Here is a 21,982-nt window from a genome sequence, read left to right as displayed (position 1 = left end):
CTATTTATTCACCATGTGTGACACTGCAGTGGAGCGACGCCCACTACAAAAGACGTTTTATTTACATTCAATTTGAGCGTATACGTCGCGAGTGCCATATGACAGGGCCTGTCTCTCGATGTCGATTTGTATTTTGTGTCTCTTAAGTGTCGGTCTGCAGTAGGCCGCTGTTGGCCGAGCGACGTGCAGTCGCCTTACATGAAGCCCCATGGGCAACGCCAGTGCCACTGTGAACAACAGCAAACTGTAGCCAGAGAGTGGAGCCGAAAGGCGCATTTCGCAGTCGAGCCACGTTATCCCACAAGCTGTGCACTAGGACAAGGAATTGCAGACCGCAAACTTTTGGTGGCCTGACGGTCGTCGCCGATCGTAAGGGCGAAACAGTCGAGAGATTTGGAGAACGGCAATGTGGACACTCCCAGCAGCAGCAGTGCGCCAAATCAATTATCTGGTAGAGGGCTGCTAGATTCAGTGTGATGAAAAGAGAATTCGGGGATAGCTCGCAAATTCAAAGCTGCCGCCTTCTTAGCTCAGTGGTAGAGCACTGGTCTCGTAAACCAGGAGTCGTGAGTTCGAACCTCGCAGAAGGCATCCATTTTTTTAACTTTCCTGCAACGTGCGGAGCTACCTCGAGCAATATCTATCACATGGAAGTACACTGAATGAAAGGGATGTTCTACAACCTATGTCAAGTATTCTACTGGCCTAGGAGGTTTTCTGAATGCATAGGCAGAACAGTGGTTTGTATGCATTTTGTAGTATAAGGTCATTCGTTTATGAGCGTCGCTACAGTGTGCATGCACGTTATCCATGTGAAGAGGCATAAGCAGATGCTACCATTCTGCGAGATTCCTGCAGAATGTGTACGAATTGCGTTGATATAGAGAGCAAAAGTGAGCCAAAATCGACGCCTCCGTGGCGCAATTGGCTAGCGCGTTCGGCTGTTAACCGAAAGGTTGGTGGGTCGAGCCCACCCGGGGGCGCAATCGTTTTAACCGTCACCGAGGTGAGGACATACGTCAACTTTGTTAGAGATACACAGCTAGTGTGGCAATTTGGCTGCGAAGGAGTGATGCCACAGATGCTTATACACATTCAGGCAGGTGGCACTGTAGGTAAAAACATGGCCCTACACAGACGTTCTACTGTTTTCCTATTTATTCACCATGTGTGACACTGCAGTGGAGCGACGCCCACTACAAAAGACGTTTTATTTACATTCAATTTGAGCGTATACGTCGCGAGTGCCATATAACAGGGCCTGTCTCTCGATGTCGATTTGTATTTTGTGTCTCTTAAGTGTCGGTCTGCAGTAGGCCGCTGTTGGCCGAGCGACGTGCAGTCGCCTTACATGAAGCCCCATGGGCAACGCCAGTGCCACTGTGAACAACAGCAAACTGTAGCTAGAGAGTGGAGCCGAAAGGCGCATTTCGCAGTCGAGCCACGTTATCCCACAAGCTGTGCACTAGGACAAGGAATTGCAGACCGCAAACTTTTGGTGGCCTGACGGTCGTCGCCGATCGTAAGGGCGAAACAGTCGAGAGATTTGGAGAACGGCAATGTGGACACTCCCAGCAGCAGCAGTGCGCCAAATCAATTATCTGGTCGAGGGCTGCAAGATTCAGTGTGATGAAGTGAGAATTCGGGGATAGCTCGCAAATTCAAAGCTGCCGCCTTCTTAGCTCAGTGGTAGAGCACTGGTCTCGTAAACCAGGAGTCGTGAGTTCGAACCTCGCAGAAGGCATCCATTTTTTTAACTTTCCTGCAACGTGCGGAGCTACCTCGAGCAATATCTATCACATGGCAGTACACTGAATGAAAGGGATGTTCTACAACCTATGTCAAGTATTCTACTGGCCTAGGAGGTTTTCTGAATGCATAGGCAGAACAGTGGTTTGTATGCATTTTGTAGTATAATGTCATTCGTTTATGAGCGTCGCTACAATGTGCATGCACGTTATCCATGTGAAGAGGCATAAGCAGATGCTACCATTCTGCGAGATTCCTGCAGAATGTGTACGAATTGCGTTGATATAGAGAGCAAAAGTGTGCCAAAATCGACGCCTCCGTGGCGCAATCGGCTAGCGCGTTCGGCTGTTAAAAGAAAGGTTGGTGGTTCGAGCCCACCCGGGGGCGAAATCGTTTTAATCGTCACCGAGGTGAGGACATACATCAACTTTGTTAGAGATACACAGCTAGTGTGGCAATTTGGCTGCGAAGGAGTGATGCCACAGATGCTTATACACATTCAGGCAGGTGGCACTGTAGGTAAAAACATGGCCCTACACAGACGTTCTACTGTTTTCCTATTTATTCACCATGTGTGACACTGCAGTGGAGCGACGCCCACTACAAAAGACGTTTTATTTACATTCAATTTGAGCGTATACGTCGCGAGTGCCATATGACAAGGCCTGTCTCTCGATGTCGATTTGTATTTTGTGTCTCTTAAGTGTCGGTCTGCAGTAGGCCGCTGTTGGCCGAGCGACGTGCAGTCGCCTTACATGAAGCCCCATGGGCAACGCCAGTGCCACTGTGAACAACAGCAAACTGTAGCCAGAGAGTGGAGCCGAAAGGCGCATTTCGCAGTCGAGCCACGTTATCCCACAAGCTGTGCACTAGGACAAGGAATTGCAGACCGCAAACTTTTGGTGGCCTGACGGTCGTCGCCGATCGTAAGGGCGAAACAGTCGAGAGATTTGGAGAACGGCAATGTGGACACTCCCAGCAGCAGCAGTGCGCCAAATCAATTATCTGGTCGAGGGCTGCAAGATTCAGTGTGATGAAGTGAGAATTCGGGGATAGCTCGCAAATTCAAAGCTGCCGCCTTCTTAGCTCAGTGGTAGAGCACTGGTCTCGTAAACCAGGAGTCGTGAGTTCGAACCTCGCAGAAGGCATCCATTTTTTTAACTTTCCTGCAACGTGCGGAGCTACCTCGAGCAATATCTATCACATGGCAGTACACTGAATGAAAGGGATGTTCTACAACCTATGTCAAGTATTCTACTGGCCTAGGAGGTTTTCTGAATGCATAGGCAGAACAGTGGTTTGTATGCATTTTGTAGTATAATGTCATTCGTTTATGAGCGTCGCTACAGTGTGCATGCACGTTATCCATGTGAAGAGGCATAAGCAGATGCTACCATTCTGCGAGATTCCTGCAGAATGTGTACGAATTGCGTTGATATAGAGAGCACAAGTGAGCCAAAGTCACCGCCTCCGTGGCGCAATCGGCTAGCGCGTTCGGCTGTTAACCGAAAAGTTGGTGGTTCGACCCCACCCGGGGGCGATATCGTTTTAACCGTCACCGAGGTGAGGACATACATCAACTTTGTTAGAGATACACAGCTAGTGTGGCAATTTGGCTGCGAAGGAGTGATGCCACAGATGCTTATACACATTCAGGCAGGTGGCACATTCAATTTGAGCGTATACGTCGCGAGTGCCATATGACAGGGCCTGTCTCTCGATGTCGATTTGTATTTTGTGTCTCTTAAGTGTCGGTCTGCAGTAGGCCGCTGTTGGCCGAGCGACGTGCAGTCGCCTTACATGAAGCCCCATGGGCAACGCCAGTGCCACTGTGAACAACAGCAAACTGTAGCTAGAGAGTGGAGCCGAAAGGCGCATTTCGCAGTCGAGCCACGTTATCCCACAAGCTGTGCACTAGGACAAGGAATTGCAGACCGCAAACTTTTGGTGGCCTGACGGTCGTCGCCGATCGTAAGGGCGAAACAGTCGAGAGATTTGGAGAACGGCAATGTGGACACTCCCAGCAGCAGCAGTGCGCCAAATCAATTATCTGGTCGAGGGCTGCAAGATTCAGTGTGATGAAGTGAGAATTCGGGGATAGCTCGCAAATTCAAAGCTGCCGCCTTCTTAGCTCAGTGGTAGAGCACTGGTCTCGTAAACCAGGAGTCGTGAGTTCGAACCTCGCAGAAGGCATCCATTTTTTTAACTTTCCTGCAACGTGCGGAGCTACCTCGAGCAATATCTATCACATGGCAGTACACTGAATGAAAGGGATGTTCTACAACCTATGTCAAGTATTCTACTGGCCTAGGAGGTTTTCTGAATGCATAGGCAGAACAGTGGTTTGTATGCATTTTGTAGTATAATGTCATTCGTTTATGAGCGTCGCTACAGTGTGCATGCACGTTATCCATGTGAAGAGGCATAAGCAGATGCTACCATTCTGCGAGATTCCTGCAGAATGTGTACGAATTGCGTTGATATAGAGAGCAAAAGTGAGCCAAAATCGTCGCCTCCGTGGCGCAATTGGCTAGCGCGTTCGGCTGTTAACCGAAAGGTTGGTGGGTCGAGCCCACCCGGGGGCGCAATCGTTTTAACCGTCACCGAGGTGAGGACATACGTCAACTTTGTTAGAGATACACAGCTAGTGTGGCAATTTGGCTGCGAAGGAGTGATGCCACAGATGCTTATACACATTCAGGCAGGTGGCACTGTAGGTAAAAACATGGCCCTACACAGACGTTCTACTGTTTTCCTATTTATTCACCATGTGTGACACTGCAGTGGAGCGACGCCCACTACAAAAGACGTTTTATTTACATTCAATTTGAGCGTATACGTCGCGAGTGCCATATAACAGGGCCTGTCTCTCGATGTCGATTTGTATTTTGTGTCTCTTAAGTGTCGGTCTGCAGTAGGCCGCTGTTGGCCGAGCGACGTGCAGTCGCCTTACATGAAGCCCCATGGGCAACGCCAGTGCCACTGTGAACAACAGCAAACTGTAGCTAGAGAGTGGAGCCGAAAGGCGCATTTCGCAGTCGAGCCACGTTATCCCACAAGCTGTGCACTAGGACAAGGAATTGCAGACCGCAAACTTTTGGTGGCCTGACGGTCGTCGCCGATCGTAAGGGCGAAACAGTCGAGAGATTTGGAGAACGGCAATGTGGACACTCCCAGCAGCAGCAGTGCGCCAAATCAATTATCTGGTCGAGGGCTGCAAGATTCAGTGTGATGAAGTGAGAATTCGGGGATAGCTCGCAAATTCAAAGCTGCCGCCTTCTTAGCTCAGTGGTAGAGCACTGGTCTCGTAAACCAGGAGTCGTGAGTTCGAACCTCGCAGAAGGCATCCATTTTTTTAACTTTCCTGCAACGTGCGGAGCTACCTCGAGCAATATCTATCACATGGCAGTACACTGAATGAAAGGGATGTTCTACAACCTATGTCAAGTATTCTACTGGCCTAGGAGGTTTTCTGAATGCATAGGCAGAACAGTGGTTTGTATGCATTTTGTAGTATAATGTCATTCGTTTATGAGCGTCGCTACAGTGTGCATGCACGTTATCCATGTGAAGAGGCATAAGCAGATGCTACCATTCTGCGAGATTCCTGCAGAATGTGTACGAATTGCGTTGATATAGAGAGCAAAAGTGAGCCAAAATCGACGCCTCCGTGGCGCAATTGGCTAGCGCGTTCGGCTGTTAACCGAAAGGTTGGTGGGTCGAGCCCACCCGGGGGCGCAATCGTTTTAACCGTCACCGAGGTGAGGACATACGTCAACTTTGTTAGAGATACACAGCTAGTGTGGCAATTTGGCTGCGAAGGAGTGATGCCACAGATGCTTATACACATTCAGGCAGGTGGCACTGTAGGTAAAAACATGGCCCTACACAGACGTTCTACTGTTTTCCTATTTATTCACCATGTGTGACACTGCAGTGGAGCGACGCCCACTACAAAAGACGTTTTATTTACATTCAATTTGAGCGTATACGTCGCGAGTGCCATATAACAGGGCCTGTCTCTCGATGTCGATTTGTATTTTGTGTCTCTTAAGTGTCGGTCTGCAGTAGGCCGCTGTTGGCCGAGCGACGTGCAGTCGCCTTACATGAAGCCCCATGGGCAACGCCAGTGCCACTGTGAACAACAGCAAACTGTAGCTAGAGAGTGGAGCCGAAAGGCGCATTTCGCAGTCGAGCCACGTTATCCCACAAGCTGTGCACTAGGACAAGGAATTGCAGACCGCAAACTTTTGGTGGCCTGACGGTCGTCGCCGATCGTAAGGGCGAAACAGTCGAGAGATTTGGAGAACGGCAATGTGGACACTCCCAGCAGCAGCAGTGCGCCAAATCAATTATCTGGTCGAGGGCTGCAAGATTCAGTGTGATGAAGTGAGAATTCGGGGATAGCTCGCAAATTCAAAGCTGCCGCCTTCTTAGCTCAGTGGTAGAGCACTGGTCTCGTAAACCAGGAGTCGTGAGTTCGAACCTCGCAGAAGGCATCCATTTTTTTAACTTTCCTGCAACGTGCGGAGCTACCTCGAGCAATATCTATCACATGGCAGTACACTGAATGAAAGGGATGTTCTACAACCTATGTCAAGTATTCTACTGGCCTAGGAGGTTTTCTGAATGCATAGGCAGAACAGTGGTTTGTATGCATTTTGTAGTATAATGTCATTCGTTTATGAGCGTCGCTACAATGTGCATGCACGTTATCCATGTGAAGAGGCATAAGCAGATGCTACCATTCTGCGAGATTCCTGCAGAATGTGTACGAATTGCGTTGATATAGAGAGCAAAAGTGTGCCAAAATCGACGCCTCCGTGGCGCAATCGGCTAGCGCGTTCGGCTGTTAAAAGAAAGGTTGGTGGTTCGAGCCCACCCGGGGGCGAAATCGTTTTAATCGTCACCGAGGTGAGGACATACATCAACTTTGTTAGAGATACACAGCTAGTGTGGCAATTTGGCTGCGAAGGAGTGATGCCACAGATGCTTATACACATTCAGGCAGGTGGCACTGTAGGTAAAAACATGGCCCTACACAGACGTTCTACTGTTTTCCTATTTATTCACCATGTGTGACACTGCAGTGGAGCGACGCCCACTACAAAAGACGTTTTATTTACATTCAATTTGAGCGTATACGTCGCGAGTGCCATATAACAGGGCCTGTCTCTCGATGTCGATTTGTATTTTGTGTCTCTTAAGTGTCGGTCTGCAGTAGGCCGCTGTTGGCCGAGCGACGTGCAGTCGCCTTACATGAAGCCCCATGGGCAACGCCAGTGCCACTGTGAACAACAGCAAACTGTAGCTAGAGAGTGGAGCCGAAAGGCGCATTTCGCAGTCGAGCCACGTTATCCCACAAGCTGTGCACTAGGACAAGGAATTGCAGACCGCAAACTTTTGGTGGCCTGACGGTCGTCGCCGATCGTAAGGGCGAAACAGTCGAGAGATTTGGAGAACGGCAATGTGGACACTCCCAGCAGCAGCAGTGCGCCAAATCAATTATCTGGTCGAGGGCTGCAAGATTCAGTGTGATGAAGTGAGAATTCGGGGATAGCTCGCAAATTCAAAGCTGCCGCCTTCTTAGCTCAGTGGTAGAGCACTGGTCTCGTAAACCAGGAGTCGTGAGTTCGAACCTCGCAGAAGGCATCCATTTTTTTAACTTTCCTGCAACGTGCGGAGCTACCTCGAGCAATATCTATCACATGGCAGTACACTGAATGAAAGGGATGTTCTACAACCTATGTCAAGTATTCTACTGGCCTAGGAGGTTTTCTGAATGCATAGGCAGAACAGTGGTTTGTATGCATTTTGTAGTATAATGTCATTCGTTTATGAGCGTCGCTACAATGTGCATGCACGTTATCCATGTGAAGAGGCATAAGCAGATGCTACCATTCTGCGAGATTCCTGCAGAATGTGTACGAATTGCGTTGATATAGAGAGCAAAAGTGAGCCAAAATCGACGCCTCCGTGGCGCAATTGGCTAGCGCGTTCGGCTGTTAACCGAAAGGTTGGTGGGTCGAGCCCACCCGGGGGCGCAATCGTTTTAACCGTCACCGAGGTGAGGACATACGTCAACTTTGTTAGAGATACACAGCTAGTGTGGCAATTTGGCTGCGAAGGAGTGATGCCACAGATGCTTATACACATTCAGGCAGGTGGCACTGTAGGTAAAAACATGGCCCTACACAGACGTTCTACTGTTTTCCTATTTATTCACCATGTGTGACACTGCAGTGGAGCGACGCCCACTACAAAAGACGTTTTATTTACATTCAATTTGAGCGTATACGTCGCGAGTGCCATATAACAGGGCCTGTCTCTCGATGTCGATTTGTATTTTGTGTCTCTTAAGTGTCGGTCTGCAGTAGGCCGCTGTTGGCCGAGCGACGTGCAGTCGCCTTACATGAAGCCCCATGGGCAACGCCAGTGCCACTGTGAACAACAGCAAACTGTAGCTAGAGAGTGGAGCCGAAAGGCGCATTTCGCAGTCGAGCCACGTTATCCCACAAGCTGTGCACTAGGACAAGGAATTGCAGACCGCAAACTTTTGGTGGCCTGACGGTCGTCGCCGATCGTAAGGGCGAAACAGTCGAGAGATTTGGAGAACGGCAATGTGGACACTCCCAGCAGCAGCAGTGCGCCAAATCAATTATCTGGTCGAGGGCTGCAAGATTCAGTGTGATGAAGTGAGAATTCGGGGATAGCTCGCAAATTCAAAGCTGCCGCCTTCTTAGCTCAGTGGTAGAGCACTGGTCTCGTAAACCAGGAGTCGTGAGTTCGAACCTCGCAGAAGGCATCCATTTTTTTTAACTTTCCTGCAACGTGCGGAGCTACCTCGAGCAATATCTATCACATGGCAGTACACTGAATGAAAGGGATGTTCTACAACCTATGTCAAGTATTCTACTGGCCTAGGAGGTTTTCTGAATGCATAGGCAGAACAGTGGTTTGTATGCATTTTGTAGTATAATGTCATTCGTTTATGAGCGTCGCTACAATGTGCATGCACGTTATCCATGTGAAGAGGCATAAGCAGATGCTACCATTCTGCGAGATTCCTGCAGAATGTGTACGAATTGCGTTGATATAGAGAGCAAAAGTGTGCCAAAATCGACGCCTCCGTGGCGCAATCGGCTAGCGCGTTCGGCTGTTAAAAGAAAGGTTGGTGGTTCGAGCCCACCCGGGGGCGAAATCGTTTTAATCGTCACCGAGGTGAGGACATACATCAACTTTGTTAGAGATACACAGCTAGTGTGGCAATTTGGCTGCGAAGGAGTGATGCCACAGATGCTTATACACATTCAGGCAGGTGGCACTGTAGGTAAAAACATGGCCCTACACAGACGTTCTACTGTTTTCCTATTTATTCACCATGTGTGACACTGCAGTGGAGCGACGCCCACTACAAAAGACGTTTTATTTACATTCAATTTGAGCGTATACGTCGCGAGTGCCATATAACAGGGCCTGTCTCTCGATGTCGATTTGTATTTTGTGTCTCTTAAGTGTCGGTCTGCAGTAGGCCGCTGTTGGCCGAGCGACGTGCAGTCGCCTTACATGAAGCCCCATGGGCAACGCCAGTGCCACTGTGAACAACAGCAAACTGTAGCTAGAGAGTGGAGCCGAAAGGCGCATTTCGCAGTCGAGCCACGTTATCCCACAAGCTGTGCACTAGGACAAGGAATTGCAGACCGCAAACTTTTGGTGGCCTGACGGTCGTCGCCGATCGTAAGGGCGAAACAGTCGAGAGATTTGGAGAACGGCAATGTGGACACTCCCAGCAGCAGCAGTGCGCCAAATCAATTATCTGGTCGAGGGCTGCAAGATTCAGTGTGATGAAGTGAGAATTCGGGGATAGCTCGCAAATTCAAAGCTGCCGCCTTCTTAGCTCAGTGGTAGAGCACTGGTCTCGTAAACCAGGAGTCGTGAGTTCGAACCTCGCAGAAGGCATCCATTTTTTTAACTTTCCTGCAACGTGCGGAGCTACCTCGAGCAATATCTATCACATGGCAGTACACTGAATGAAAGGGATGTTCTACAACCTATGTCAAGTATTCTACTGGCCTAGGAGGTTTTCTGAATGCATAGGCAGAACAGTGGTTTGTATGCATTTTGTAGTATAATGTCATTCGTTTATGAGCGTCGCTACAATGTGCATGCACGTTATCCATGTGAAGAGGCATAAGCAGATGCTACCATTCTGCGAGATTCCTGCAGAATGTGTACGAATTGCGTTGATATAGAGAGCAAAAGTGTGCCAAAATCGACGCCTCCGTGGCGCAATCGGCTAGCGCGTTCGGCTGTTAAAAGAAAGGTTGGTGGTTCGAGCCCACCCGGGGGCGAAATCGTTTTAATCGTCACCGAGGTGAGGACATACATCAACTTTGTTAGAGATACACAGCTAGTGTGGCAATTTGGCTGCGAAGGAGTGATGCCACAGATGCTTATACACATTCAGGCAGGTGGCACTGTAGGTAAAAACATGGCCCTACACAGACGTTCTACTGTTTTCCTATTTATTCACCATGTGTGACACTGCAGTGGAGCGACGCCCACTACAAAAGACGTTTTATTTACATTCAATTTGAGCGTATACGTCGCGAGTGCCATATGACAAGGCCTGTCTCTCGATGTCGATTTGTATTTTGTGTCTCTTAAGTGTCGGTCTGCAGTAGGCCGCTGTTGGCCGAGCGACGTGCAGTCGCCTTACATGAAGCCCCATGGGCAACGCCAGTGCCACTGTGAACAACAGCAAACTGTAGCCAGAGAGTGGAGCCGAAAGGCGCATTTCGCAGTCGAGCCACGTTATCCCACAAGCTGTGCACTAGGACAAGGAATTGCAGACCGCAAACTTTTGGTGGCCTGACGGTCGTCGCCGATCGTAAGGGCGAAACAGTCGAGAGATTTGGAGAACGGCAATGTGGACACTCCCAGCAGCAGCAGTGCGCCAAATCAATTATCTGGTCGAGGGCTGCAAGATTCAGTGTGATGAAGTGAGAATTCGGGGATAGCTCGCAAATTCAAAGCTGCCGCCTTCTTAGCTCAGTGGTAGAGCACTGGTCTCGTAAACCAGGAGTCGTGAGTTCGAACCTCGCAGAAGGCATCCATTTTTTTAACTTTCCTGCAACGTGCGGAGCTACCTCGAGCAATATCTATCACATGGCAGTACACTGAATGAAAGGGATGTTCTACAACCTATGTCAAGTATTCTACTGGCCTAGGAGGTTTTCTGAATGCATAGGCAGAACAGTGGTTTGTATGCATTTTGTAGTATAATGTCATTCGTTTATGAGCGTCGCTACAGTGTGCATGCACGTTATCCATGTGAAGAGGCATAAGCAGATGCTACCATTCTGCGAGATTCCTGCAGAATGTGTACGAATTGCGTTGATATAGAGAGCACAAGTGAGCCAAAGTCACCGCCTCCGTGGCGCAATCGGCTAGCGCGTTCGGCTGTTAACCGAAAAGTTGGTGGTTCGACCCCACCCGGGGGCGATATCGTTTTAACCGTCACCGAGGTGAGGACATACATCAACTTTGTTAGAGATACACAGCTAGTGTGGCAATTTGGCTGCGAAGGAGTGATGCCACAGATGCTTATACACATTCAGGCAGGTGGCACATTCAATTTGAGCGTATACGTCGCGAGTGCCATATGACAGGGCCTGTCTCTCGATGTCGATTTGTATTTTGTGTCTCTTAAGTGTCGGTCTGCAGTAGGCCGCTGTTGGCCGAGCGACGTGCAGTCGCCTTACATGAAGCCCCATGGGCAACGCCAGTGCCACTGTGAACAACAGCAAACTGTAGCTAGAGAGTGGAGCCGAAAGGCGCATTTCGCAGTCGAGCCACGTTATCCCACAAGCTGTGCACTAGGACAAGGAATTGCAGACCGCAAACTTTTGGTGGCCTGACGGTCGTCGCCGATCGTAAGGGCGAAACAGTCGAGAGATTTGGAGAACGGCAATGTGGACACTCCCAGCAGCAGCAGTGCGCCAAATCAATTATCTGGTCGAGGGCTGCAAGATTCAGTGTGATGAAGTGAGAATTCGGGGATAGCTCGCAAATTCAAAGCTGCCGCCTTCTTAGCTCAGTGGTAGAGCACTGGTCTCGTAAACCAGGAGTCGTGAGTTCGAACCTCGCAGAAGGCATCCATTTTTTTAACTTTCCTGCAACGTGCGGAGCTACCTCGAGCAATATCTATCACATGGCAGTACACTGAATGAAAGGGATGTTCTACAACCTATGTCAAGTATTCTACTGGCCTAGGAGGTTTTCTGAATGCATAGGCAGAACAGTGGTTTGTATGCATTTTGTAGTATAATGTCATTCGTTTATGAGCGTCGCTACAATGTGCATGCACGTTATCCATGTGAAGAGGCATAAGCAGATGCTACCATTCTGCGAGATTCCTGCAGAATGTGTACGAATTGCGTTGATATAGAGAGCAAAAGTGTGCCAAAATCGACGCCTCCGTGGCGCAATCGGCTAGCGCGTTCGGCTGTTAAAAGAAAGGTTGGTGGTTCGAGCCCACCCGGGGGCGAAATCGTTTTAATCGTCACCGAGGTGAGGACATACATCAACTTTGTTAGAGATACACAGCTAGTGTGGCAATTTGGCTGCGAAGGAGTGATGCCACAGATGCTTATACACATTCAGGCAGGTGGCACTGTAGGTAAAAACATGGCCCTACACAGACGTTCTACTGTTTTCCTATTTATTCACCATGTGTGACACTGCAGTGGAGCGACGCCCACTACAAAAGACGTTTTATTTACATTCAATTTGAGCGTATACGTCGCGAGTGCCATATAACAGGGCCTGTCTCTCGATGTCGATTTGTATTTTGTGTCTCTTAAGTGTCGGTCTGCAGTAGGCCGCTGTTGGCCGAGCGACGTGCAGTCGCCTTACATGAAGCCCCATGGGCAACGCCAGTGCCACTGTGAACAACAGCAAACTGTAGCTAGAGAGTGGAGCCGAAAGGCGCATTTCGCAGTCGAGCCACGTTATCCCACAAGCTGTGCACTAGGACAAGGAATTGCAGACCGCAAACTTTTGGTGGCCTGACGGTCGTCGCCGATCGTAAGGGCGAAACAGTCGAGAGATTTGGAGAACGGCAATGTGGACACTCCCAGCAGCAGCAGTGCGCCAAATCAATTATCTGGTCGAGGGCTGCAAGATTCAGTGTGATGAAGTGAGAATTCGGGGATAGCTCGCAAATTCAAAGCTGCCGCCTTCTTAGCTCAGTGGTAGAGCACTGGTCTCGTAAACCAGGAGTCGTGAGTTCGAACCTCGCAGAAGGCATCCATTTTTTTAACTTTCCTGCAACGTGCGGAGCTACCTCGAGCAATATCTATCACATGGCAGTACACTGAATGAAAGGGATGTTCTACAACCTATGTCAAGTATTCTACTGGCCTAGGAGGTTTTCTGAATGCATAGGCAGAACAGTGGTTTGTATGCATTTTGTAGTATAATGTCATTCGTTTATGAGCGTCGCTACAATGTGCATGCACGTTATCCATGTGAAGAGGCATAAGCAGATGCTACCATTCTGCGAGATTCCTGCAGAATGTGTACGAATTGCGTTGATATAGAGAGCAAAAGTGTGCCAAAATCGACGCCTCCGTGGCGCAATCGGCTAGCGCGTTCGGCTGTTAAAAGAAAGGTTGGTGGTTCGAGCCCACCCGGGGGCGAAATCGTTTTAATCGTCACCGAGGTGAGGACATACATCAACTTTGTTAGAGATACACAGCTAGTGTGGTAATTTGGCTGCGAAGGAGTGATGCCACAGATGCTTATACACATTCAGGCAGGTGGCACTGTAGGTAAAAACATGGCCCTACACAGACGTTCTACTGTTTTCCTATTTATTCACCATGTGTGACACTGCAGTGGAGCGACGCCCACTACAAAAGACGTTTTATTTACATTCAATTTGAGCGTATACGTCGCGAGTGCCATATGACAAGGCCTGTCTCTCGATGTCGATTTGTATTTTGTGTCTCTTAAGTGTCGGTCTGCAGTAGGCCGCTGTTGGCCGAGCGACGTGCAGTCGCCTTACATGAAGCCCCATGGGCAACGCCAGTGCCACTGTGAACAACAGCAAACTGTAGCCAGAGAGTGGAGCCGAAAGGCGCATTTCGCAGTCGAGCCACGTTATCCCACAAGCTGTGCACTAGGACAAGGAATTGCAGACCGCAAACTTTTGGTGGCCTGACGGTCGTCGCCGATCGTAAGGGCGAAACAGTCGAGAGATTTGGAGAACGGCAATGTGGACACTCCCAGCAGCAGCAGTGCGCCAAATCAATTATCTGGTCGAGGGCTGCAAGATTCAGTGTGATGAAGTGAGAATTCGGGGATAGCTCGCAAATTCAAAGCTGCCGCCTTCTTAGCTCAGTGGTAGAGCACTGGTCTCGTAAACCAGGAGGCGTGAGTTCGAACCTCGCAGAAGGCATCCATTTTTTTAACTTTTCTGCAACGTGCGGAGCTACCTCGAGCAATATCTATCACATGGCAGTACACTGAATGAAAGGGATGTTCTACAACCTATGTCAAGTATTCTACTGGCCTAGGAGGTTTTCTGAATGCATAGGCAGAACAGTGGTTTGTATGCATTTTGTAGTATAATGTCATTCGTTTATGAGCGTCGCTACAGTGTGCATGCACGTTATCCATGTGAAGAGGCATAAGCAGATGCTACCATTCTGCGAGATTCCTGCAGAATGTGTACGAATTGCGTTGATATAGAGAGCACAAGTGAGCCAAAGTCACCGCCTCCGTGGCGCAATCGGCTAGCGCGTTCGGCTGTTAACCGAAAAGTTGGTGGTTCGACCCCACCCGGGGGCGATATCGTTTTAACCGTCACCGAGGTGAGGACATACATCAACTTTGTTAGAGATACACAGCTAGTGTGGCAATTTGGCTGCGAAGGAGTGATGCCACAGATGCTTATACACATTCAGGCAGGTGGCACATTCAATTTGAGCGTATACGTCGCGAGTGCCATATGACAGGGCCTGTCTCTCAATGTCGATTTGTATTTTGTGTCTCTTAAGTGTCGGTCTGCAGTAGGCCGCTGTTGGCCGAGCGACGTGCAGTCGCCTTACATGAAGCCCCATGGGCAACGCCAGTGCCACTGTGAACAACAGCAAACTGTAGCCAGAGAGTGGAGCCGAAAGGCGCATTTCGCAGTCGAGCCACGTTATCCCACAAGCTGTGCACTAGGACAAGAAATTGCAGACCGCAAACTTTTGGTGGCCTGACGGTCGTCGCCGATCGTAAGGGCGAAACAGTCGAGAGAATTGGAGAACGGCAATGTGGACACTCCCAGCAGCAGCAGTGCGCCAAATCAATTATCTGGTCGAGGGCTGCAAGATTCAGTGTGATGAAGTGAGAATTCGGGGATAGCTCGCAAATTCAAAGCTGCCGCCTTCTTAGCTCAGTGGTAGAGCACTGGTCTCGTAAACCAGAAGTCGTGAGTTCGAACCTCACAGAAGGCATCCATTTTTTTAACTTTCCTGCAACGTGCGGAGCTACCTCGAGCAATATCTATCACATGGCAGTACACTGAATGAAAGGGAAGTTCTACAACCTATGTCAAGTATTCTACTGGCCTAGGAGGTTTTCTGAATGCATAGGCAGAACAGTGGTTTGTATGCATTTTGTAGTATAATGTCATTCGTTTATGAGCGTCGCTACAGTGTGCATGCACGTTATCCATGTGAAGAGGCATAAGCAGATGCTACCATTCTGCGAGATTCCTGCAGAATGTGTACGAATTGCGTTGATATAGAGAGCACAAGTGAGCCAAAGTCAACGCCTCCGTGGCATTCTGGCTTTAGCCGTCGCCGCGGTCGGACGTGCTTGTTGTTTACTCCGCGTACGTTAGCGCTATCGCCGGTGTTTGGTGTTTACGTGAAGTTAGCTGTACATTTTCGCTGTTATTTTTTGAGTGGTGTCTCTGATAAGTGTTTTTATAGTGCTTTCGTCCGTTCCACGTTTCGTGCTTCGCCGCAATTTCGGTTGTTGCCGGAATTTCGTCGGAACCGACGACCATGTCTGACACCGTCAGGAAGAATACTTTAGTCTTCTCGTTCGAGAAAGAAACACGGCCGGTCCAACCCACTGCGCTGGAAATCCACGATTGGCTGACTGAGGTAATCGGTATAAATTCTGACTCTGTTCATACCACGCAATTAGATGCTGAAAAATACTGTGTTTTTGTTAAATTTCTGAACTCAGTGACAGTCGATAAGTTGCTTGCAAAATGGGGTAATTCCGTCGAATTTGTTCATCGAGACGGTTCAAAAAGTAATGTCTCTGTACGAAAAGCTGATATCATGTACACCAATGTCAGGATTTTGAATGTTCCAATTGAAATTGATAATCAGTTGATCAAGGACGCTCTATCTAAATATGGCGAAGTTAAATCTATCTATAACGAAAGATGGTCGAAGCTATACAAGATACAGTGTTTTAATGGCATTAGATCCGTTGAAATGGAGGTGAAAGCCAACATTCCGTCCCATATATCCGTTGCAGGCCATAAAGCACATGTTGTGTATTCTGGTCAGGAGCGCACGTGCAATATTTGCAATGAGACAGGTCATTTCCGACAAGATTGTCCGCGCCGTGTTTTTGTTCTTCGGAACAATCTAACACAGCGTCAAAAACTGACCCTCAGCGATGTCTTACCAAATAGCACTTCCCTTCTTTCGGTTAACGACAGTGGTGCATGTACTTCTGCAGTGCCCGCCATAACTACTACGGAGTTCCCTCCCCTGAGCGTCATTACATCACACCCTTCTGTTCCCGATTGCGATCTCCAGACTAAGAAGCGACCGTTGGAAACGACCGATGACGGCTCGGACGGCGAGTCCGCCCGTAATTCGCCTTCCACCCGCAAGCAGAAGCAGTGTAATGCGGATGTGCTCGAGGAAACAAACAGTACATGTATTGACGTGACGACAGCCGCTGAGGCAACCCGGCCGCTGTCGGCGGCTGAACAGGTACAAACGGTCCACGGAGGGGACGCAGTAACGATTGTCGCGGAGACGGAAGAAGCGCACTCCGAAGCACAAGAGGTGACGGAGCGGAACCCAACTCAAGAACTTACAGACCCACAAACCGCCGACTCAGTCAGTGCTCTGGAGCAAGTGACGGAAGAACAAGGAAATGGCACTCGTAAAAAGGACGCTGTTGAGGCAGCTTCGGTCACAACGGTGGTAAAGATAGACAATCCGAATGACGGCGCGTTGAACCAAGATGTCCGAAGACGCCGACTCAAACCGCAACCTACTCTCAAAGCTTCCCGTAACCAAAGCAAACAACAACCAGCACAAGAGGAAGCGACGGCCAAGAACGTCTTGTATGAAATCATCACGGAAAGACCTAAGGAGGTACCTTCAAGTGACATTAGTGATGCAAAGCCCCTCGGTAAAACTAAAACCCGAGATGTTCGGAATCCTGCACCAAAATGAGGCTGTAAGATGAAAAAAAAAAAAAGGATTTTGTTGAACCAGTTTCATTTCTAATTCTACTACTGTCTTAGTCATATTTCAGAGGAACCAGATGAAGTGTTTACCGAGCTTCAAATACTGACTATTCTTTTAGATGTTTGTTTAAGCGGAGTCGTTTCTCCCTTCTAGAAGCTGCACATCTCTTTTCTTTTTTTTTTTTATTAATATTTTGTTATCTTTTTAACCACTTATTTACTTTTTTTGCAAACTAAATGTCCCAGGCATATACAATTACGACTATCAATATTAACAGGATTACATCCGTGACTAAAGTTACAGCGCTCAAGGATTATTTATATGAGTCAGGGACGGACATTGCTTTCCTACAGGAAGTAGTGCTGACTAATCTTACAGTGCCTGGATATTTGGCGATTTTAAATGTCTCACTTGACACCAACGTCGGTACAGCAATTTTAGTCAGGGAGGGGATTCCTGTCTCGGATATCGAGAGGTTGGACTCCGGCAGAGCGATAGGTATAAAAGTCTTTGGTTCTACCCTTATCAATCTGTATGCCCCTTCTGGCACATCCAATAGAATGGAAAGAGCACAGTTCTATAAAGAAGAAATCATTTATTTATTACGGAAAAACCCAAAAGATCTTATAATAGGCGGTGATTTTAATTGTGTGATAAATAAGAAAGACCAGTTTCCGAATTTTAATAACTGCAATGAACTGAAGCGTTTCGTCACTGTTTTACAGCTTAAAGATGCTTGGGAACTAATGTATCCCACATTTGTGGCATTTACATTCCTAGGTCCTCACTCACGTAGCAGGATCGACAGACTCTACATATCGCAAAGTCTAGTTAGCTCCTTCATTAAAGCAGAGACGATTCCAGTTTACTTTTCTGATCATAGTTCCGTGCTAGCTTCCATCAACCTTACTGCGCAACCCACTCGCCGTTTTAGAAGTTCATGGCACCTTAATACGTCACTGATGCAGGACGACGGATTAGAAGAAAGTTTGACAGCAGCGTGGGCATTGTGCCTCCGCTCTGCAGATAGACACGTCTCAGTACTAGACTGGTGGTGCAACAGGGCAAAGCCTAAACTGAGAAAAGTTCTCATCCAGTATAGTGTACAACGATCGAAAGACTTGAAAAATTCCATAGAATTTTATTATACCATGCTGCGAAATTTATATGAGCAGGCAAACACTTCCAACGTCCGTCTGGCAGATATCAAGCAAACTAAGGCCAAATTGCTCAGTCTTAAAAGACAGCAGATGGAGGGTCTGAAATTAAAATCCAAGGCTAAGACAGTCGTGGAGGATGAACATGCTTCCTTGTACCATCTACTGAAGCACGAAAGAAACAGGAGACGCACCTTCATTGATGGACTTCAGTCTGAAACTGGCGAGACACTCACGACTCAGAGAGACATCGTCAATGCAGTGCACAAATATTACGAAGACCTATACACTGCCAACCCGGTATGTGAAGAGTCCTTCGATGAGTTCCTTAATTTCATAGCTCCACAGGTCTCGGACGAGGAAAACGAAGACCTTCTCGTTGAGTGTACTAACGAAGATATCCACAGAATCATCTGCAAATCTCCTCTGAGGAAATCGCCGGGACCGGATGGTTTGCCTGTTGAATTTTATAAACGATACTGGCCACTGATTGGTGACATGTTTACCCGAATGACGAACGAGGTGCTTCAGGGAAAGCATTTACCTGCTGTTTTTAAAGAGAGCACAATAGTACTAATCCCAAAAAATGCTGCAAAAAGAAACCTCAACAACTTTCGTCCTATCTCCCTGTTAAACTCCGATTATAAAATCATCGGCAGAATTTTAAACAACAGACTCTCACAGTTGGCCAAAAAGATAGTAAGTCCATACCAGTCCTGTGTGCCTACCAAGAGCATTTTCAAAAGCATAGCTGAATATAGAGATATAATTGCAATCACTGCTGTGACCACCATAAAATGTGCTATCATGTTTATTGACTTCCAGAAAGCATTTGATCGTGTGGATCATAGATTCCTTAGTGCCACACTGAACAAAATAGGTTTTAATGAGCGAGTCGTAAGTGTGATCAGAAATGTTGCAACAGGCATCAGCGCTTGTATATCAGTTAACTGCCAGAGGACAAAGCAGATTCAGATCAGGCGCGGCGTTCCTCAAGGAAGCCCCCTCTCCATGTTCCTATTCGTGCTTTCATTAGAACCTTTCCTCCGCAGTGTTCATGCCACTCTAACTGGCATCACATTATCTGGTCACCGAACAGTCATAAACGCCTATGCCGATGATGTCGGAGTCGTCCTGCGAAATCCCGACGACATTTTGAAATTGGACACGCTAATTAAAAAGTACTGTAGAGTCTCCGGAGCAGGTGTCAACGCAAACAAAAGCAAACTCCTAAACCTGCGGGGTTTTCAACATACCACCTTAGCCTGGGCCACAATGGTCACCCAATGCAAAGCACTAGGAATAACACTGACACCTTGTCCGTTAAAAATGGCAGCTATCAATTGGAGAAATACGTCGGGACAACTTCTTGGAACCACAAGAGAAAACCTCCACCGTAACATGAACCAAGTTCAGAGGGTGATTTTCATTAACCACTGCATTCTCTCCAGGAGTTACTTTATAGCACAGATCTTCCCACTACCGAAAATGATTGGAAAAAAGATAATGTCTACCGTTGCCAGCTATCTTTGGAGAGGGGATATATTCAGAGTCGACGCAAAAACTGCGACCTTAGATCCCAGGAATGGAGGTTTGGGGTTAGTTGACATCAGAAATAAGGCGTCGGCGCTTTTTATAAAAAGGACCGCCACTATCCTTAGCGACCACGCTGATAGCATTACAACTAAATTATTTGAAGTTGTCAGGCCTGCCAGTTTACAGGCGCCGGTGAATGTGCAAAAAATAAATAACCGGCTCCAGTACGTTCGTGTATATTTTGTGGAATTCAGCTATCTCGGCGGTGTCATCATCAACTCACGACGGATCACGGCCCGCGATATTCTGTGCCATCGAAAGAAAATGGAGGGGAGAAACAAATTGGAAAGTAAATACCCACACACTGATTGGGACGCCATATGGAAAAATATTAATATGCGTGGTCTACCATCGGACGTCAAGTCAGCGTGGTATAAAACAGTGAATGAGACCGTAAGCACCAATGAAAGGTTACATGCAATCGGCGTTAGCGACACGAACCTATGTCTCAAATGTAAATTGATCGACACGTTAGTGCACAGATTCACGTGCGGTGGCAATCTACAACTCTGTAATTGGATTAGGGAACAACTGGCTTTTCTTACGAGATCTTCGGTGGAAAATTTTCCCCCTGTTACATTCCTCAGGCCTCAGACTTGCTATTTTCCAGCAGCAAAAAACAACTCGGTCCATTGGTTAATGGGACACTATGTGAATTACGTAATTAATCACCTGGGAAATGACAATTCCACTGATTTTTACATGTACTTGAAGTGTGCTTTTTATAACGCCCTGAAATATAAAGACCACAAGAAAAACTACGGCAATATGCTTAAAATTGTATTCGAGCGACTGGGCATTGGTTGACAAGCCAACGAGATAAACAAAAATCGTTTATTTAAGCGAAACGACGCTTAAACAAAAACAATTGGGGAGAAGTACAATTTTACAGTTTCATATTACAATCACTTATCCTCTGCTGGCAAAGAAGGCTATTTTGTTTATTGCACAGAAGAAGCCGAAGCCGAAAGCCAGTATCGCAGGGTTAAAGATAAATTGTTTTCTTATACATTCATTTTATGACTGAGAAGGAAGTCTCATTTGTTTCCATGGAAGGGAACATACTTTTTTATTATTATTATTAATCTCAAGAAGGAATGGAGGCTATGGAATTAGTGCCTTAACATAAAATTCCTTCTTCACATTCCATGAAGATTTTTCTTTTACAATAAAAAAAATAACAAACAAACAAAAATAATAATAATAACAATAAAAAAACTAAACAGAAATTAAAAAAATAATATACAGGTTCAGGGTCCACTACTTCCTACAACTTTATTATATATTACAAAGAAGTATGCTAGGTTGCCGAGAAGCAGTGGATGAGAAAAAAAAAAAAAAAAAAAAAAAAAAAAAAAAGCACTAAAGCTATAACCTTCAATCTCTATTGCCTCGGCATGACATAAATTTTTTGTTTCAAGTGAAGCATCTTTTGGTTCAGGATTTCGAAGGCAAACCAGCATATATCTACGTGTACACAAGATGTAAAATTTCTTATTGAAAACTATGATAAAGACACGCCTCAGCAACAGGACTGGGTGGAGACATCGCGGCCAGGCCTCGAGAAAAAAAAAAAAAAAAAAAAAAAAAAAAAAAAAAAAAAAAAAAGAGTGACGCAATCGGCTAGCGCGTTCGGCTGTTAACCGAAAGGTTGGTGGTTCGAGCCCACCCGGGGGCGAAATCGTTTTAACCGTCACCGAGGTGAGGACATACATCAACTTTGTTAGAGATACACAGCTAGTGTGGCAATTTGGCTGCGAAGGAGTGATGCCACAGATGCTTATACACATTCAGGCAGGTGGCACTGTAGGTAAAAACATGGCCCTACACAGACGTTCTACTGTTTTCCTATTTATTCACCATGTGTGACACTGCAGTGGAGCGACGCCCACTACAAAAGACGTTTTATTTACATTCAATTTGAGCGTATACGTCGCGAGTGCCATATGACAGGGCCTGTCTCTCGATGTCGATTTG

At 47.4% G+C, this 21,982-nt stretch overlaps 27 non-coding genes across 27 annotated transcripts; all 27 read left to right on the top strand.

Moving 5' to 3' along the window:
- The first annotated feature begins 519 nt into the window (after positions 1-519).
- Positions 520-591, top strand: Trnat-cgu (transfer RNA threonine (anticodon CGU)). Its single transcript has one exon. It is a non-coding gene; the product is annotated as a tRNA-Thr (tRNA).
- Positions 592-909: 318 nt separating this feature from the next.
- On the top strand, positions 910-983 carry Trnan-guu (transfer RNA asparagine (anticodon GUU)). The gene has a single exon. It is a non-coding gene; the product is annotated as a tRNA-Asn (tRNA).
- Positions 984-1,672: 689 nt separating this feature from the next.
- Trnat-cgu (transfer RNA threonine (anticodon CGU)) lies at positions 1,673-1,744 on the top strand. The gene has a single exon. It is a non-coding gene; the product is annotated as a tRNA-Thr (tRNA).
- A 318-nt stretch (positions 1,745-2,062) lies between these two features.
- Trnan-guu (transfer RNA asparagine (anticodon GUU)) lies at positions 2,063-2,136 on the top strand. Its single transcript has one exon. It is a non-coding gene; the product is annotated as a tRNA-Asn (tRNA).
- A 689-nt stretch (positions 2,137-2,825) lies between these two features.
- On the top strand, positions 2,826-2,897 carry Trnat-cgu (transfer RNA threonine (anticodon CGU)). Its single transcript has one exon. It is a non-coding gene; the product is annotated as a tRNA-Thr (tRNA).
- Positions 2,898-3,215: 318 nt separating this feature from the next.
- Positions 3,216-3,289, top strand: Trnan-guu (transfer RNA asparagine (anticodon GUU)). The gene has a single exon. It is a non-coding gene; the product is annotated as a tRNA-Asn (tRNA).
- Positions 3,290-3,870: 581 nt separating this feature from the next.
- Trnat-cgu (transfer RNA threonine (anticodon CGU)) lies at positions 3,871-3,942 on the top strand. The gene has a single exon. It is a non-coding gene; the product is annotated as a tRNA-Thr (tRNA).
- A 318-nt stretch (positions 3,943-4,260) lies between these two features.
- Trnan-guu (transfer RNA asparagine (anticodon GUU)) lies at positions 4,261-4,334 on the top strand. Its single transcript has one exon. It is a non-coding gene; the product is annotated as a tRNA-Asn (tRNA).
- A 689-nt stretch (positions 4,335-5,023) lies between these two features.
- Positions 5,024-5,095, top strand: Trnat-cgu (transfer RNA threonine (anticodon CGU)). Its single transcript has one exon. It is a non-coding gene; the product is annotated as a tRNA-Thr (tRNA).
- A 318-nt stretch (positions 5,096-5,413) lies between these two features.
- Positions 5,414-5,487, top strand: Trnan-guu (transfer RNA asparagine (anticodon GUU)). The gene has a single exon. It is a non-coding gene; the product is annotated as a tRNA-Asn (tRNA).
- Positions 5,488-6,176: 689 nt separating this feature from the next.
- On the top strand, positions 6,177-6,248 carry Trnat-cgu (transfer RNA threonine (anticodon CGU)). Its single transcript has one exon. It is a non-coding gene; the product is annotated as a tRNA-Thr (tRNA).
- A 318-nt stretch (positions 6,249-6,566) lies between these two features.
- Trnan-guu (transfer RNA asparagine (anticodon GUU)) lies at positions 6,567-6,640 on the top strand. The gene has a single exon. It is a non-coding gene; the product is annotated as a tRNA-Asn (tRNA).
- A 689-nt stretch (positions 6,641-7,329) lies between these two features.
- Positions 7,330-7,401, top strand: Trnat-cgu (transfer RNA threonine (anticodon CGU)). The gene has a single exon. It is a non-coding gene; the product is annotated as a tRNA-Thr (tRNA).
- A 318-nt stretch (positions 7,402-7,719) lies between these two features.
- Positions 7,720-7,793, top strand: Trnan-guu (transfer RNA asparagine (anticodon GUU)). Its single transcript has one exon. It is a non-coding gene; the product is annotated as a tRNA-Asn (tRNA).
- A 689-nt stretch (positions 7,794-8,482) lies between these two features.
- On the top strand, positions 8,483-8,554 carry Trnat-cgu (transfer RNA threonine (anticodon CGU)). The gene has a single exon. It is a non-coding gene; the product is annotated as a tRNA-Thr (tRNA).
- Positions 8,555-8,873: 319 nt separating this feature from the next.
- Trnan-guu (transfer RNA asparagine (anticodon GUU)) lies at positions 8,874-8,947 on the top strand. The gene has a single exon. It is a non-coding gene; the product is annotated as a tRNA-Asn (tRNA).
- A 689-nt stretch (positions 8,948-9,636) lies between these two features.
- Trnat-cgu (transfer RNA threonine (anticodon CGU)) lies at positions 9,637-9,708 on the top strand. The gene has a single exon. It is a non-coding gene; the product is annotated as a tRNA-Thr (tRNA).
- Positions 9,709-10,026: 318 nt separating this feature from the next.
- On the top strand, positions 10,027-10,100 carry Trnan-guu (transfer RNA asparagine (anticodon GUU)). Its single transcript has one exon. It is a non-coding gene; the product is annotated as a tRNA-Asn (tRNA).
- A 689-nt stretch (positions 10,101-10,789) lies between these two features.
- Positions 10,790-10,861, top strand: Trnat-cgu (transfer RNA threonine (anticodon CGU)). The gene has a single exon. It is a non-coding gene; the product is annotated as a tRNA-Thr (tRNA).
- A 318-nt stretch (positions 10,862-11,179) lies between these two features.
- Positions 11,180-11,253, top strand: Trnan-guu (transfer RNA asparagine (anticodon GUU)). Its single transcript has one exon. It is a non-coding gene; the product is annotated as a tRNA-Asn (tRNA).
- A 581-nt stretch (positions 11,254-11,834) lies between these two features.
- Trnat-cgu (transfer RNA threonine (anticodon CGU)) lies at positions 11,835-11,906 on the top strand. The gene has a single exon. It is a non-coding gene; the product is annotated as a tRNA-Thr (tRNA).
- Positions 11,907-12,224: 318 nt separating this feature from the next.
- Trnan-guu (transfer RNA asparagine (anticodon GUU)) lies at positions 12,225-12,298 on the top strand. The gene has a single exon. It is a non-coding gene; the product is annotated as a tRNA-Asn (tRNA).
- Positions 12,299-12,987: 689 nt separating this feature from the next.
- Positions 12,988-13,059, top strand: Trnat-cgu (transfer RNA threonine (anticodon CGU)). The gene has a single exon. It is a non-coding gene; the product is annotated as a tRNA-Thr (tRNA).
- A 318-nt stretch (positions 13,060-13,377) lies between these two features.
- On the top strand, positions 13,378-13,451 carry Trnan-guu (transfer RNA asparagine (anticodon GUU)). Its single transcript has one exon. It is a non-coding gene; the product is annotated as a tRNA-Asn (tRNA).
- A 689-nt stretch (positions 13,452-14,140) lies between these two features.
- Trnat-cgu (transfer RNA threonine (anticodon CGU)) lies at positions 14,141-14,212 on the top strand. Its single transcript has one exon. It is a non-coding gene; the product is annotated as a tRNA-Thr (tRNA).
- A 318-nt stretch (positions 14,213-14,530) lies between these two features.
- Positions 14,531-14,604, top strand: Trnan-guu (transfer RNA asparagine (anticodon GUU)). Its single transcript has one exon. It is a non-coding gene; the product is annotated as a tRNA-Asn (tRNA).
- A 581-nt stretch (positions 14,605-15,185) lies between these two features.
- On the top strand, positions 15,186-15,257 carry Trnat-cgu (transfer RNA threonine (anticodon CGU)). The gene has a single exon. It is a non-coding gene; the product is annotated as a tRNA-Thr (tRNA).
- Positions 15,258-21,982: the final 6,725 nt, after the last annotated feature.

This window comes from Schistocerca gregaria, chromosome 5 (genome assembly GCF_023897955.1).
Source record: "Schistocerca gregaria isolate iqSchGreg1 chromosome 5, iqSchGreg1.2, whole genome shotgun sequence".
NCBI lineage: Eukaryota > Metazoa > Arthropoda > Insecta > Orthoptera > Acrididae > Schistocerca > Schistocerca gregaria.
This window is presented reverse-complemented; position numbering and strand designations above follow the sequence as displayed.